The following is a 12,864-nucleotide window of genomic DNA, read 5'->3' on the forward strand; positions in this document are numbered from 1 at the left end:
AGATTAAAGTGTGTAAGCCATTACTTTGCAATTATTGTTAACTACATTCCAGCATATGTATTATGCAGGTAACAAAATGGGAACATACCTGATGGAGTGCAATACTTCTCTGTAGGGAAATACTGTGAAGAAATATGGCTGTCTTAGTGAGTTGAACAATGTACTAACTCTCCTCACCATCAGTTTAGCTAGCTTCACATCTGCCTTTTTTATAATGGAGTACATTATTAATGGATGGCATCTGTCTTAGTCTGTGCTCCAGAGATACTAAATACTGCATAAGCAGGTGAATTGCAGGCTAATAAACCAATTTTGTGAGGCTATTCAACGAGATATAAAGCATCCATGCAGACTCTATGGTGGTTGTTCCTGGGAGTGTCAGAAAGTATGGAGTACAGATACAGCATTTACAAGGTAAGTCCTGAATATGTACTGCAATGCATAATATTATTATGGCATGTACTTGTATTTCATCATGTGGTACAGGAGGCGGTAAAAGGTGGAAGATGTGTACAGAAAGTCAAGTAACATGACAGCAGAGAGTTATTTCACTTGTATGTGTCCATTACAAAGTAGTAGTCATCAGCCATGTAGGATTCACAAATTCATAACTCTCCAAAGTACTGGCAATTAGTGCATGGCCTCAGTTTAGCTTCGTATGTTTTTAATGGATACAATAGAGAAGTTGTGCTAACATGACCTCACCTTGGCCCACCCCTTATAAGAACAGTGAAATGTTGCATGAGCCATAACAGGAATTCATCTTTGCTCCTACCACCAAAAGAGCAGTGTATGGCTGTTTGTGTCATCCAACCTGGCCTTCATTTGCTGACAACCGCATATCATGATATTCCCATTTAATATACACACACAATGTAAGGTAAATGAGGTAGACTGGCTTTCACACTGCATATCTCTGAATAATGGTCAGATAACTGCTGAATGGCCAAGCAACACAGATTGCTATAATTTCAAGCAATAGTCTTAACAGGTTGTGTGATCATTAAGTGCAGCACATCCAAATCTGTTTCATATAATACATGTATAGATAACTAATTGCTTGATATCAGTTAAAATACATTGTGAAATATTGTTGTGTGATGGATAACTTAAAGTTCTTTGTAAAAAAATGAAAGTGATTCAGGTTCATATATTAGTACTAAGCTAACTGCCCTTGAAAGCCATTTTAAGTCTAGCCAATTATCCCTTGTGAGACTCAAACCCTGCACCTTGTGTTTGTAAGGCAAACACCTTAACCATTAGGCCACCCTCCCAACCCCTTACTTATTGATTTTCATTTGAGGAACAATGCTATTAACGTTTTATTTACTAATGAAATTAAGAACATTTTGGAACTCTAATTTAATATAATTTAATACCTAACACCAGGCCTTTATAAATATTGTACATAGTTTATGTTGAATTTTGTTAAGGAATTTGCTATATTATCTATATCTAAGTTTACTGTACTTGAATATATGTTATATATTTATTTAAAAATAAAAATCTCTTGGTTAAAAAAAAAAAGTTATTCGCTTCCAAGCTGTTTTTGTGAGCAACAAGGATAAGGCACCCATCCTGTTTCCTGAAGGTGCATTGTAGTAAGATTTGAAATCCAGACCTCCTGTGTACTGACAAACTGTATTTCTCCTTTTTTTCTTTCACCTTCTGTATTACTTTAGTGGGTGATAGGGGGTGCATTGTTTGCGTGATGCCCAGCTTAGCACAAAGAGGTTTGGCTATGCTAATCAGTTTTGTGTGTAGAGCAGTACTGCACAAAATGGATGGCTGGAACACCTAGGTAGCAGACAGGAACCAGACAGCCAAAAATAGAAACCGGATGTTTTCAAGTAATGTAATTGTGCATCAAGCAAACCTGCTAAGCACCATTTTTCTGCTGTTAACACCGAGAGCTTAACAATGAATACTAATTTAGAGGATGTTATGTAACATACTCTGTGACAGCAGGTGTTAAGTCTTGGTTTGAAGTCTAGATAGTCCTGAGTTCAAGTGCAAGGTATGCAGTTTTTGTTTTACTGTCGTTACATTGCATTATTTAGCAATGAACTGACATATAGATAAAGGATTCCCCAACATTCCTGTTGCAATAGCTGTCAGTGCAGGACTAACATCCAGAAGGTCCAAGGTTTGAACAGTGCATGTTATTCAATTTTAACGTTGTACCAATTCACATTATAGTCACTCTCACTTATAGCAGGTGACTTAGTGTAGCTTATATAATATTTATATGACTTAGGACTGACACAGTAATATTGTGTCAGTTAGGTCATTATTAATTAATCTATGTCTTGTCTAGTTAATAGCAAAAGTATGAGTGTCGGTATAATGTATATTATGTTCAGGCAAGTATATTCCTGCTATGTGGCTTGGCATGTCCTTCCCATTGGACCAACAGTTACAGAATTGTCAGTAGTTCACATATCATAGAAACTGCATGAGTTACCCAACTTCTGCATTGCTTACTATCACACAAACATGTTGCACCCTGTTTGCATGACAATAAGCAGTGTGCAGCTTTTTCAAATGTTGCCAATTCAAAAAGTGCACCATCTGAGTTAACACAATATGTGCAATTGGCAAGAAAGTACCATTCCCCATTGGACTTGCTTTGTGACAGACATGGAAGGTGTTTCTGGTGGGGATTTAAGATTTAGGGCTCAAAGGTGGGGTGCCCAGGAGTCCAGAGTGTTTGTTGTACTCCTGGTGAATGACCATGGGCCCCAGCTCCTGCAGAGGCACTATCATGGCTCACAGTCAAGGACAGAGGCATGGAATAGTCTGGCCTAGGCTCTGACAGGTGCTATGAGTATCCCCCGTACTGATGAACAGTGTAGGAACCACTACCTAGACCTTAGGATGAGGAGGAGGGATATCCTCGACCATTGGATCAAAGAATGTTGGACTGGTGGCACCTCACAGATGTGTAAGTATGACTTTCAGACATTTCTTGCAATAGTTTAAAGCTGCATATAGTCAGGTTTGGTACTTGTAATGTTATTTCATTCAGTTCTGTTTTTTTCCACAGCTGAGTAAGATCATGATCTGAATGTTAGAGCCCATGAAAGTCGATTGGCAAGGATGCGAGCAGCATGTGGTAAGTATGCATCACAACAGTACTGTTATTGTAGCATTAAAAGTTAAACATTGCTTTATAATACCTCTCAACTGTATGGGTTTTGCAGTTCAAATTGTTGCCTCATAATTTTGGTCTGCTTTTCATAAATTGCGTTTGGCAAATCTTGGACAAACATTTAGGACTGCAGTCAGAAAATTTACATTTGTGTCATACTTCATACCTTTCAGAAAATGTGTGCTACTGCAAAGCTTGTTATTGTATCACTTTTCTAGGTTTGTAGAAGACTATGTGAAATGTGTTGCTATTTGTGTGCCTTTGTACCGCCAGTAGTTATTGCTTGGTCCACATATGTCACTGTAAGAGGTTGTGAGGTATGGCCTTAGTTGGTATTTAATGCAGTAATGCCTGTCAACTGTACATATTTCCACAGATTGTCCAGTCGTTGTATACTTAGAGATATAATTGTAGTTTTCAGTCACATAATTGCATAATGGTTGAGGACTGAGATCACTAAACAATGTCAGATGTGAGATTCAGATGCCAGACCCTCCAGAAAAGTGATGCTTAATAAGTTTGTAAGAGCAAGTATATAAGAGTCATCCCTATTTTTCACAATTTGACCTCCTACTCTATATGGCTTTGTCCACTTTTATTGCTGTAAGAGTTTGAGGTCTATGAATGCAGTAAGCTAGATGATAGGGGTGGCCCATGGCAAACACAACTGGAGATTGAAGAATTGTATTGGCAAATCCGCACAGCCTCTTACATTCACCCAGGACTTAATGATCATGTTTCAATTGGGTGCCTACTCAAACATCTAGCTTTTAAACGATAAACCCAACCCCCTTTCCCCCCCCTTCTTCCCCCCCTTTTTTTCCTTTTCTTCCCCTTTCCCTCCCCTTTTTACCCTCCCTCTCCCCCCCCTTTCTACCCTCATTTCTTTCCCCCTTATTCCCCTCCTATCACCACCTCCCCTTTCCTGATTTTGTTTGGGTTAGTAGTTATCATTTTTTATGTAAGTTTAATTACAGCTCACACTTGCATGTATTTTTTAAAATGTGCATAAAATATGCATACAACGTATATTTTTAAGAGTTTTTAAGTGTGTATTCCATATGTACATAAATGGATATGTTTTTAAAGTTAGTGTAGTCTTGCTTATTCAGTTTAATTAATAGGCATGTGAAGATGCTTTAGTTAATTAAAACTTTGATTGGATTGGTGATGTATTTAAACGCAGGTTGCCTTGTTTTAAATGTTCGTGTCTTCTGAAGAAGGAGGGTCATTGCACTCTCCGAAAGCGTCTAGCTAAAGTTATAAGTGTTTTAATAAAAGTCCTGAATTTGGCGTGGATTCCAGCTCTTTTGGTATCTTCGTTTCAGTTTGAATTTTTTCTTGGTTCATCCCTATTTTTCACAATTTGACCTCCTACTCTATATGGCTTTGTCCACTTTTATTGCTGTAAGAGTTTGAGGTCTATGAATGCAGTAAGCATACATCTCACAACTGTAAAAGGAAAGTATGCATGAAGTACTGTGTGGGAACACTGAACACTATGGTATTAGACAGTAGTCAGCAGTTGTGGGTTCAAACACCACTATCACCAAATGAAAAAGTGCTGTTATGTTTTCATCATTATTGCACTGTAACTACAGACCTCTCAAGCAGTGGCAGAAATGGCCTACTGGAAAATGTCATTAGTAGAACTGGAGCCTGCATATGGCAATATATGCACACAGCAAGGATTGCTGGCTGAAATCTGTATGTGTGCATCTGTTATCAACTGGGTATTCATACATGTTATAAAACAGTTTGTTTACAGATTGTACAGTTTATAGTAAAGGTAACATAATAGAGTGAAATAATTGTATCACTGTTTTCTATATCAGTTATGAAGTTGCTAATGTTCTTAATTTTTTCTCTCTTTTTTTTATTTTCCTTTTTTTTCCACAGCAGAGTGGGGTAGACCTTTCCCACGGGAGTCCCCACTCCACCGTCTATGGCAGCACATCCTATCACATCAGGGACACACCCTGGTAGCACCCCCTTTACTGCCTCTGTGCTACCTGGGCCCTCATGTAGATCTCCCCAGCAGGATTAGCCAGTGGCTCCCTCCTGGAGCAGTGGTGCAGGTGGTTATTTTATCACCCGCAATGAACTGTCAGGGTTGGTGCATAGAATTGTGCACCACACAGTTAGTTCATGCTTACACTGGGTGGAGACACTGCTCTCCATTGTTGCTCTGAATAATACAAGGAGATGTAGATGTCAGACACTGTGGCCATTGGTGCCGTGAGGGGACAGTGATGCCAGTCTACTGGGTGAGGCCTCAATTCTCACTGTCTCTAAATTTGACTTGCATGGGCTCTTAATGTCCCCTTCCTCTCCTCAGCCATGGTATTCACCCCCCTCTTGTGTCTTTCACCATTCCTGTGTCTCATTTTGTATATCCTGTCTGTCTGCCATTGCTTCCTCACCTGCCCACCTTACCCACACATACCTAGGTTCCTACACCAGCATTCCTTTCTCTCTGCCAAAAAGGAAAAAAGGGTACCTGCCCCCCCAAAAAAATATTATCCCATATATAGCTCTCCATTTCACATCAGTGTCTTCATGATACCCATGATTTGATCTCTACAACATGATTGTGTTGTGGTCACCTCTGTCTCTGGAGGTGACAATCTAAACTGAGCTAATATTCTTCATATATTATCAGGTTTTGCTGTTGTAGAAATGGATATCTATAGTTCTTTTCTACACTCTTCCTGCACATTCCTGCCCTCCTTTCACTTTGTTTATCCCCCAGCTTGCTCCCCATTTCATGACTTTCCTGTCTTCCCCATTTCTTTTCTTTAGAGCATCTGCACGCTATAGTGCGTTATGGTGCATGATGGTGCGCATCACACAACAACCCGTGCATATGGGAAAAGCAATTACAACGATTATATAAACCTGCAAAATGATGATACAGATTCATAAGTATTCTAATTTATAATATTTCTTTACACTTAAAAGTATGTGAAACTGTTACATATACCTTATTTGAACCCAGTACCATATGAACCAAAAGTTGGATCAATACATTAACAGAGGGTCCTACAGAATTAGTTGAGTAGCATGTGTATTTTACACACTGAGTAGTAAATTTCAGATTTCATTGTTGTTGCATACATCTGCTACTTAACTGAATCATTGGCTGCAGGTAGTAATTGACTTCAGCCAGTGATAAGTCCCTTTCTTTGGCCAAATAGAACTGGCTCCAAATAAAGCTGTAGCCAGTACTATTCCCTACTATTTCCATTTCTGTTATTTATTAGCAAGGTTGAGTGAAGCACAGCATGGAGCACGCATGCTTTATAAAAGTAAATGGGGACTGCACACTAAGGCTTTGTAAAACATTAATGTCTATTGTGCAATGATGCTTCATACGCATTTAATGTTGAAAATACGACATTGATGATATAGGGATCAAGCACTGGGGAGTACAAAGGGAAATATGACCATAACATGTGACAGTTAATATTGATTATATAAAATGCACCTGCTAAAGAACTGACTCTGTGTCTGGATGGGTTCATGCCTTGTTGGAGGCAGCTGATAATGTGTTCAAAATGGGTTGTAGGCATGAATTTTACATGCGTGTATACTAATCTTACAGACATTTACTGATACTACTGCCTTTTACCGTTGCTTAGTGATGGTGCACATTGTGGACCATTGCCCAATGAGTCTTTAAAGAAAAGAAATGGGGAAAATAGGAAAGTGGTGAAATGGGGAGCAAGCAGGTGGAAAAACAAAGTGAAAGGAGGGCAGGAATGTGCAGGAAGGGTGTAGAAAAAACATAGTTATCCATTTCTTCAACAGTAAAAACTGATCAGATGTATACAGCATTAGCTGAATTTGGACTGTCATCCAGAGACAAAGGTGATAGCAACACAATCATGTTATATAGATAATTGGACCGAATCAAGTATGTCAAATAGGCACGTGTGAACTGGAGAGCTATGTATGGGACAATTATTTTTTTTTTGGTGAGAAAGTTTTGTTGGGGCAGGGAAATAGGCATCTCTGGGGCAACCAAACTGGCAAGGTGAGGAAGCAATTGCAGACAGACAGTACATACAAAACAAGATACAGGGATGGTGAAGGACACAAGAGGGGGGTGAACACCATGGTTGGGGTGAAGGTGGGGAAATCGAGGTTTCATGGATGGTAGGATGGGTGACAGTGGGAGTCAAGTTCTCATCCAGTGGACTGTCACCACTGCCTTCTCACTGCACCAGTAGCTGCAGTGTCCAACATGTGCATCTACAATGGGTGCTCTGTACCAGGATGGAGAGCAGGTGCTCTGTCCAGCATAGGCATGTGTCCACTGTGTGGTGCACAGTCCTATGCACCCTACCTGGCAACTCATTCTGGGTGATAAATGTACACCCTTCACCACTGCTCCCAGAAGGGACTGCAGGCCTATCCACTGGGGCAGAACTACTTGAGGGCCCAGGTAGTGCAGGGGGAGCAGAGGGGGTGCTGCCAGGCTGCAGCCCGTATCTGCTGGGTCTCGATGCTGTAGCCAATGGAGTGAGAGTTGGAGGATCACAGGGGGCCTGCCTACCCTGCTGTGCTGTAGTAATAAAAAAAGAACATACAATTATAAAATAAAATAAAAAAAAATAATTAAAATAAAAATAATTAGACACAAAAAATAAATAGGTAAACAAAGAAAAACAAAAAATAAACATATTAATAACAAAAAGAAAAAAATGAATGACTATATATCTCTGAAGCCTGTTTTAAAAAAGAGAAGACTAAAACGTAAAAAGGGGAGAACTGGGGAATGGGTTTTAGATAGTGTTTCTGTAATAATATGGCTAATTGTATTACTATATCATGTTTTAAAGTGTTTTAAATATATATATGATGTTATAGTAAAGTTAATTAGAGAAGAGTGTTGATTGGCTGATTTGAACATTTTGTGATTATAAAGTCAATGTTAAGTAGAAATGTATGTCTGATGAAGTGGCTAGTTCGCAAAAGCACTCACTATATACATTAAAACTATTTGTTTTATTTGCTTCCTAAGTTCGTTTTTAATAGTGCTGCTGTGTTTAGCTGTGTGTTGGTATTGGCTTTTTATCTTTATATACAAAAATAAAAAGAAATTATGTAACAACAAATACAAACAAAATTAGAAATAATAAATTAAAACAAAGAAATACATAATAACATCAAAATAAAAACAAATTAAACAATAGAAAAAAGGAGAAAAGGGGTGGGGTGAGAGAAAAAAAAAGGAAAACATTACTAACTTCATAGTTAATATATAAAAGCTTTTGACAATTATTTCATTCTATTCTGTTTTGTTTTACTTTTAACACTGTCAGCTCCTAACAAATTCCTTTATTACTTTGATGACTATCCAGTTACTAACAGATGGACACTAGTACGGATCAGGTTGAAGCCAGCAATCATTCATGTGTGCATATATTGCACATATGCATGCTTACACTTGACAACAAGCCAGTCATGTCAGAGGTATTGCAGTAGTGAGGTCTGAAAGTAACTTGCTATAATGATTAGCTAATAGTATTGTGTATATAATGCCAAAAACCTAACACTGTTGTACACACTGTTGTATATTTGGGAACTGTGGTCTTTGAATTCACAACCACTCACTACTGTATAAACTGTCTTATTTGTGCCATAACAGTAACTCATCTCCCACCCCCCCCCCCAAAAAAAAAAAGAACTGGAAAATTACACATTTTACCAAAAAAAACCATCTTTGAAATGTTAAAAGTGCTATCAAAGAAATTGTCCCTGAAACACTTGTACATATTTATCACACAACATTCCATTTTTATGTTCTGGCAGTTATGTATCCCTCTGAAATGGCTTGGCAAAAATGCCCATGCCATAAGTACACTTCTAACTAATCCTTACAGATAAAAGCACAAAAGCCTATACTTCAAATCATATGCAGTATGTAACTGTCTAAATTGAATCATACTTTCTAAAGTTCAGTACCTCTCTGTACAGATATTTCTTGAAGAAATAGCATTGTGTGAAGTCTTCCTAACATAAACAAGTCTCCTCACCAGCCATTTGCATAGTTACACAGTTGCCTTTTCATATAGTGTAGATTCAGGGCTGTTAGCAAGGTGAAGATGTAAATGAGGTGTGAACTGATTAGAATTGCTAAATCCCCCAAAAAACTGGATCCATGAGAAGATATAAACATAGTGCAGGCACTCCCTCAGTGTTTGTTTTTAGTGGATTGCAAATGTGAATGATTAGTGGTTGGGAGAAGTAAAACACAACAGCACTGCAGGCTGCCTTACTTCAACTGGGTGTGTCAGGTTAGATCTACAAAGTGTAAAATGTAAGGATGGGAATGTAAATAAGTACCACACAAATCACAGGTTGTATTCCTTAACATCCAGCCTGCACTTTATTTGTTGGCAATTGCATATGATATTATTTCCATTTAATATTCTCACTTATTTTAAGGCCAGTAATATAGAATAGCTTGCACACTGTATGTCTCAGATTACTGCTCAGATAAATGAAAAATGGCCAACAAACACATAATAAGACAGAGTTGTATATCTGCAAGCAATAATCATGACAGGTTGTGTGATCACTATGTGCACTACATCCAAAACTGATACATGTACAAAGAACAATTGTATGGTTTGATATCACTGTAGATGCTGTTGAAGCTAGTTGTGTGCATGACTGAGTTAAGTTCTTTGCTACAAAGCTGTTTGTGTGACAAAGAATGATAGGACACTCACCCTGTGTTCTGAAGATGCATTGGCATGAAAGTTAAAATCCTGACCTATGTAGAAATACGTCATGTGTATGAACATTTTCTAGTGTGCATGTCATAGATTGCTTTTTCTCATTTCATCTACCTCTCCCTTTTATTTCTGTTTTCTTATATTGGCCAGTGTTTGCACAATGCACTGCTTAGCACAAACATGGAGATGGAGAAAAATGAATGTCAGGTTTGGCTATGCTTATCTGATTTTTGGAAAGTATGGCAGTGTGCAAACTGGACAACTGGCCCACCCAAGAAGTAGACAGGACCCAGACAGCCAAACACAGAAACTGGATGCATTCAGTTATTATTATTGGGCATTGTGCAAACCCATTAAGGGACACTGCACTGCAATTAACAGCAAGACCTTAAGAATGATTAGTAAAATAGAGAGTGGAATGTAACTAGTTCAGTGGAAGCAGATGTGAGTATAGAGCTGCAGTACAGATGGTCATGGGTTCTAGTACAGGGTGTTCAACCTTTGTTTTATTGTTGTGACATTGCAGTTTATGGCAATGATCTGCAACATAGACAAGTGTTTTCTCAGCCTTCTTGTGGCAACAGGTGCAAGTGTAGGACTGCTATACATATGGTCCTGGGTTCGAGAACAGCATATTTCATATACTTTTACTGTAGGGTACCACCTGTCCCACTTAACGAGGGACAGCCCCTCTTTGGGCAATTGTGTCCTGCATAAAAATTTAAAAAATGGCAAATGTCCTGAGATATTAGGACAAACATATTTCCTAGATTTAATGTAATAGCTGCATAAAACAGTTATACTGTTTCTGAAACACCTAAATGTTATAAGAAACAGAATAAGCAACTAAAATGCTACAAGAATAAGCATTTATGTAGGCAAAAATGTGAAGTTATGTCCTTTGTACTGGCTGTGGGTATCTTTTGTCTTACAAAATCTGATGTTTGTACAAAAATGTCCCACTTTGGGCATTTGAAAAGGTGGCAACCCTATTTTACTGTTGTCCCACTTCCTATTATAGTCACTCTCACTTATAACACTTGACATAATGGAACTGATATGAATTATTTGTATGAGGGTTGAGACACTCGTATTCTGTCAGTTATTTCTGTATATATCTATGTATTATCACATTTATTATCAGATATATGACTGTGAGTATACTGTGTACTACATTCCTGTAAGTATATTTTTGCTATCTGCACTGGCATGGACTTCACATTTGCTTAGCACATACACAACTGCATGTACATCAAATAACCTTGAAATTGCAACTACAATTATGTAATGTCTCATTGCGTGGCAATGTTACACTCTGCTTGCCATCATGCAAATGTGGTGCTCAGAGGTGCACACTATCGAGCGCCATGTTTGCATGATGGTAAGCAGAGAGTAAAAGTTTCAAACAATGTGCACACTCCCAGTAAACACAATAACTGGAATTGGCAGGAAACCATCACTCTTCATTGCTCTTGATCCATGGTAGACATGACAAGCATTTGTGAGGAAGGTGTCAGGTTTAGGGCACAGAGATGGGGTGCCCAGAGTTCAAGATTTTTATTGGACTCCTAGTTAAGAACCACAGCACCAGACTTCTGTATGGGGATTATTCTGGCTCCCAGTATAAGTCAGAAGCTTGGGATAGATTAGCCCAGGCTGTATCCAGTGCCACCGGTATCACAGACACTGGTGACCAATGTAGGCATCATTTTAATGACCTACATCAGTGGAAGAGAGATACCATTGATGCTTGCGTCAAGGAATTTAGGTCTGTGGACATCCCATACCTGTGTAAGTATCAAATACAGAGAGTACTCGTAAAACCTGTAAGACTTAAAAGCTGAATACAGACATGACTGGTGTTCCTAATGGTATTCTGTTCTGTTCTGCTTTTTGCCACAGAGGGTCTTTATTATTTAAACAAAGTTTCAAAACTTTCAACGTGCCTTCATCGACAGCTTAATGTTGAAAAGGCTAAATCCTGAAGACACGGAACAGCAATTTTTTTTCCTAGGGAAAAAAAATCACTGGACAGATTTTGGGACTTTGCCATTTCCTACACTGTGGTGCAATCTCAGAGTTGGTATATTTAAGTAGGGGGGTATGGGGGGCACAGTCCCCCACTTTATTTTGCGTTTGTTTTTTTTTTTGTTTTTTTTTTTCAGACCAGTGATTTTTTTCCCTAGGAAAAAAATTGCTGTTCCATGTGTTCGGAATTTGACCTTTTGCGACATTAACCTGTCGATGAAGGCATGTCCGAAGTTTTGAAACTTTGTTTAAATAATATAGATGGTCCACAGATGCCAGGGACCAGGAGGTCAATGTCTGAACCCATGGATGAGGATGAGGGAAGCATGTGGTATGTATGCAGCAGAAGAGTAGTATTATTGTAGCATTAAAAGTTAAAGATAGCTTTTTTGGTATTTTATAGGGTTGTATCAAATTGAGCATGCATATCTCAACTATAATAACAAGTATGCATGAATTAGTCTGTAGCACAAACGAAGAGTACAATATTAGACTTTAGTCATAGGTTGTGGGTTTAAGCACCACACTTCCCAACTATATGATGCTGTTATTTCTTCAATTATATTTAAATTAAATTAAAACCTCTATACCAGTGGCACAAATGCCCTGCTGTAAACTGTAATCTATATAACTGGAACACACACATGTACAATACATGCACATGGCAAGGAGTACTTGCTGCAGTCTGTAGTATAGTGTGCATCTGTTAGGAGCCAGTAATCTTAACAGTAAAAGTTATCTGTTAGGAGGTGGTAGTCTTAAAAGTAAAAGTTAAGATAATAGAGTCAAATTATTATTTTATTCTATTATAATTATTATAAATTACAAAGTATTAATGCATTGTATGTCAAATATGAAGGTACTAATCTTCCCTCTTTTATTTTCTCTCACCCCAACCCTTATTTCTCTTTTTTTACTTTATTCATTTTTCTTTTTAAT

The sequence above is a fragment of the Protopterus annectens genome, chromosome 6.part0, assembly GCF_019279795.1.
Source record: "Protopterus annectens isolate FY-2018-M chromosome 6.part0, PAN1.0, whole genome shotgun sequence".
NCBI lineage: Eukaryota > Metazoa > Chordata > Ceratodontiformes > Protopteridae > Protopterus > Protopterus annectens.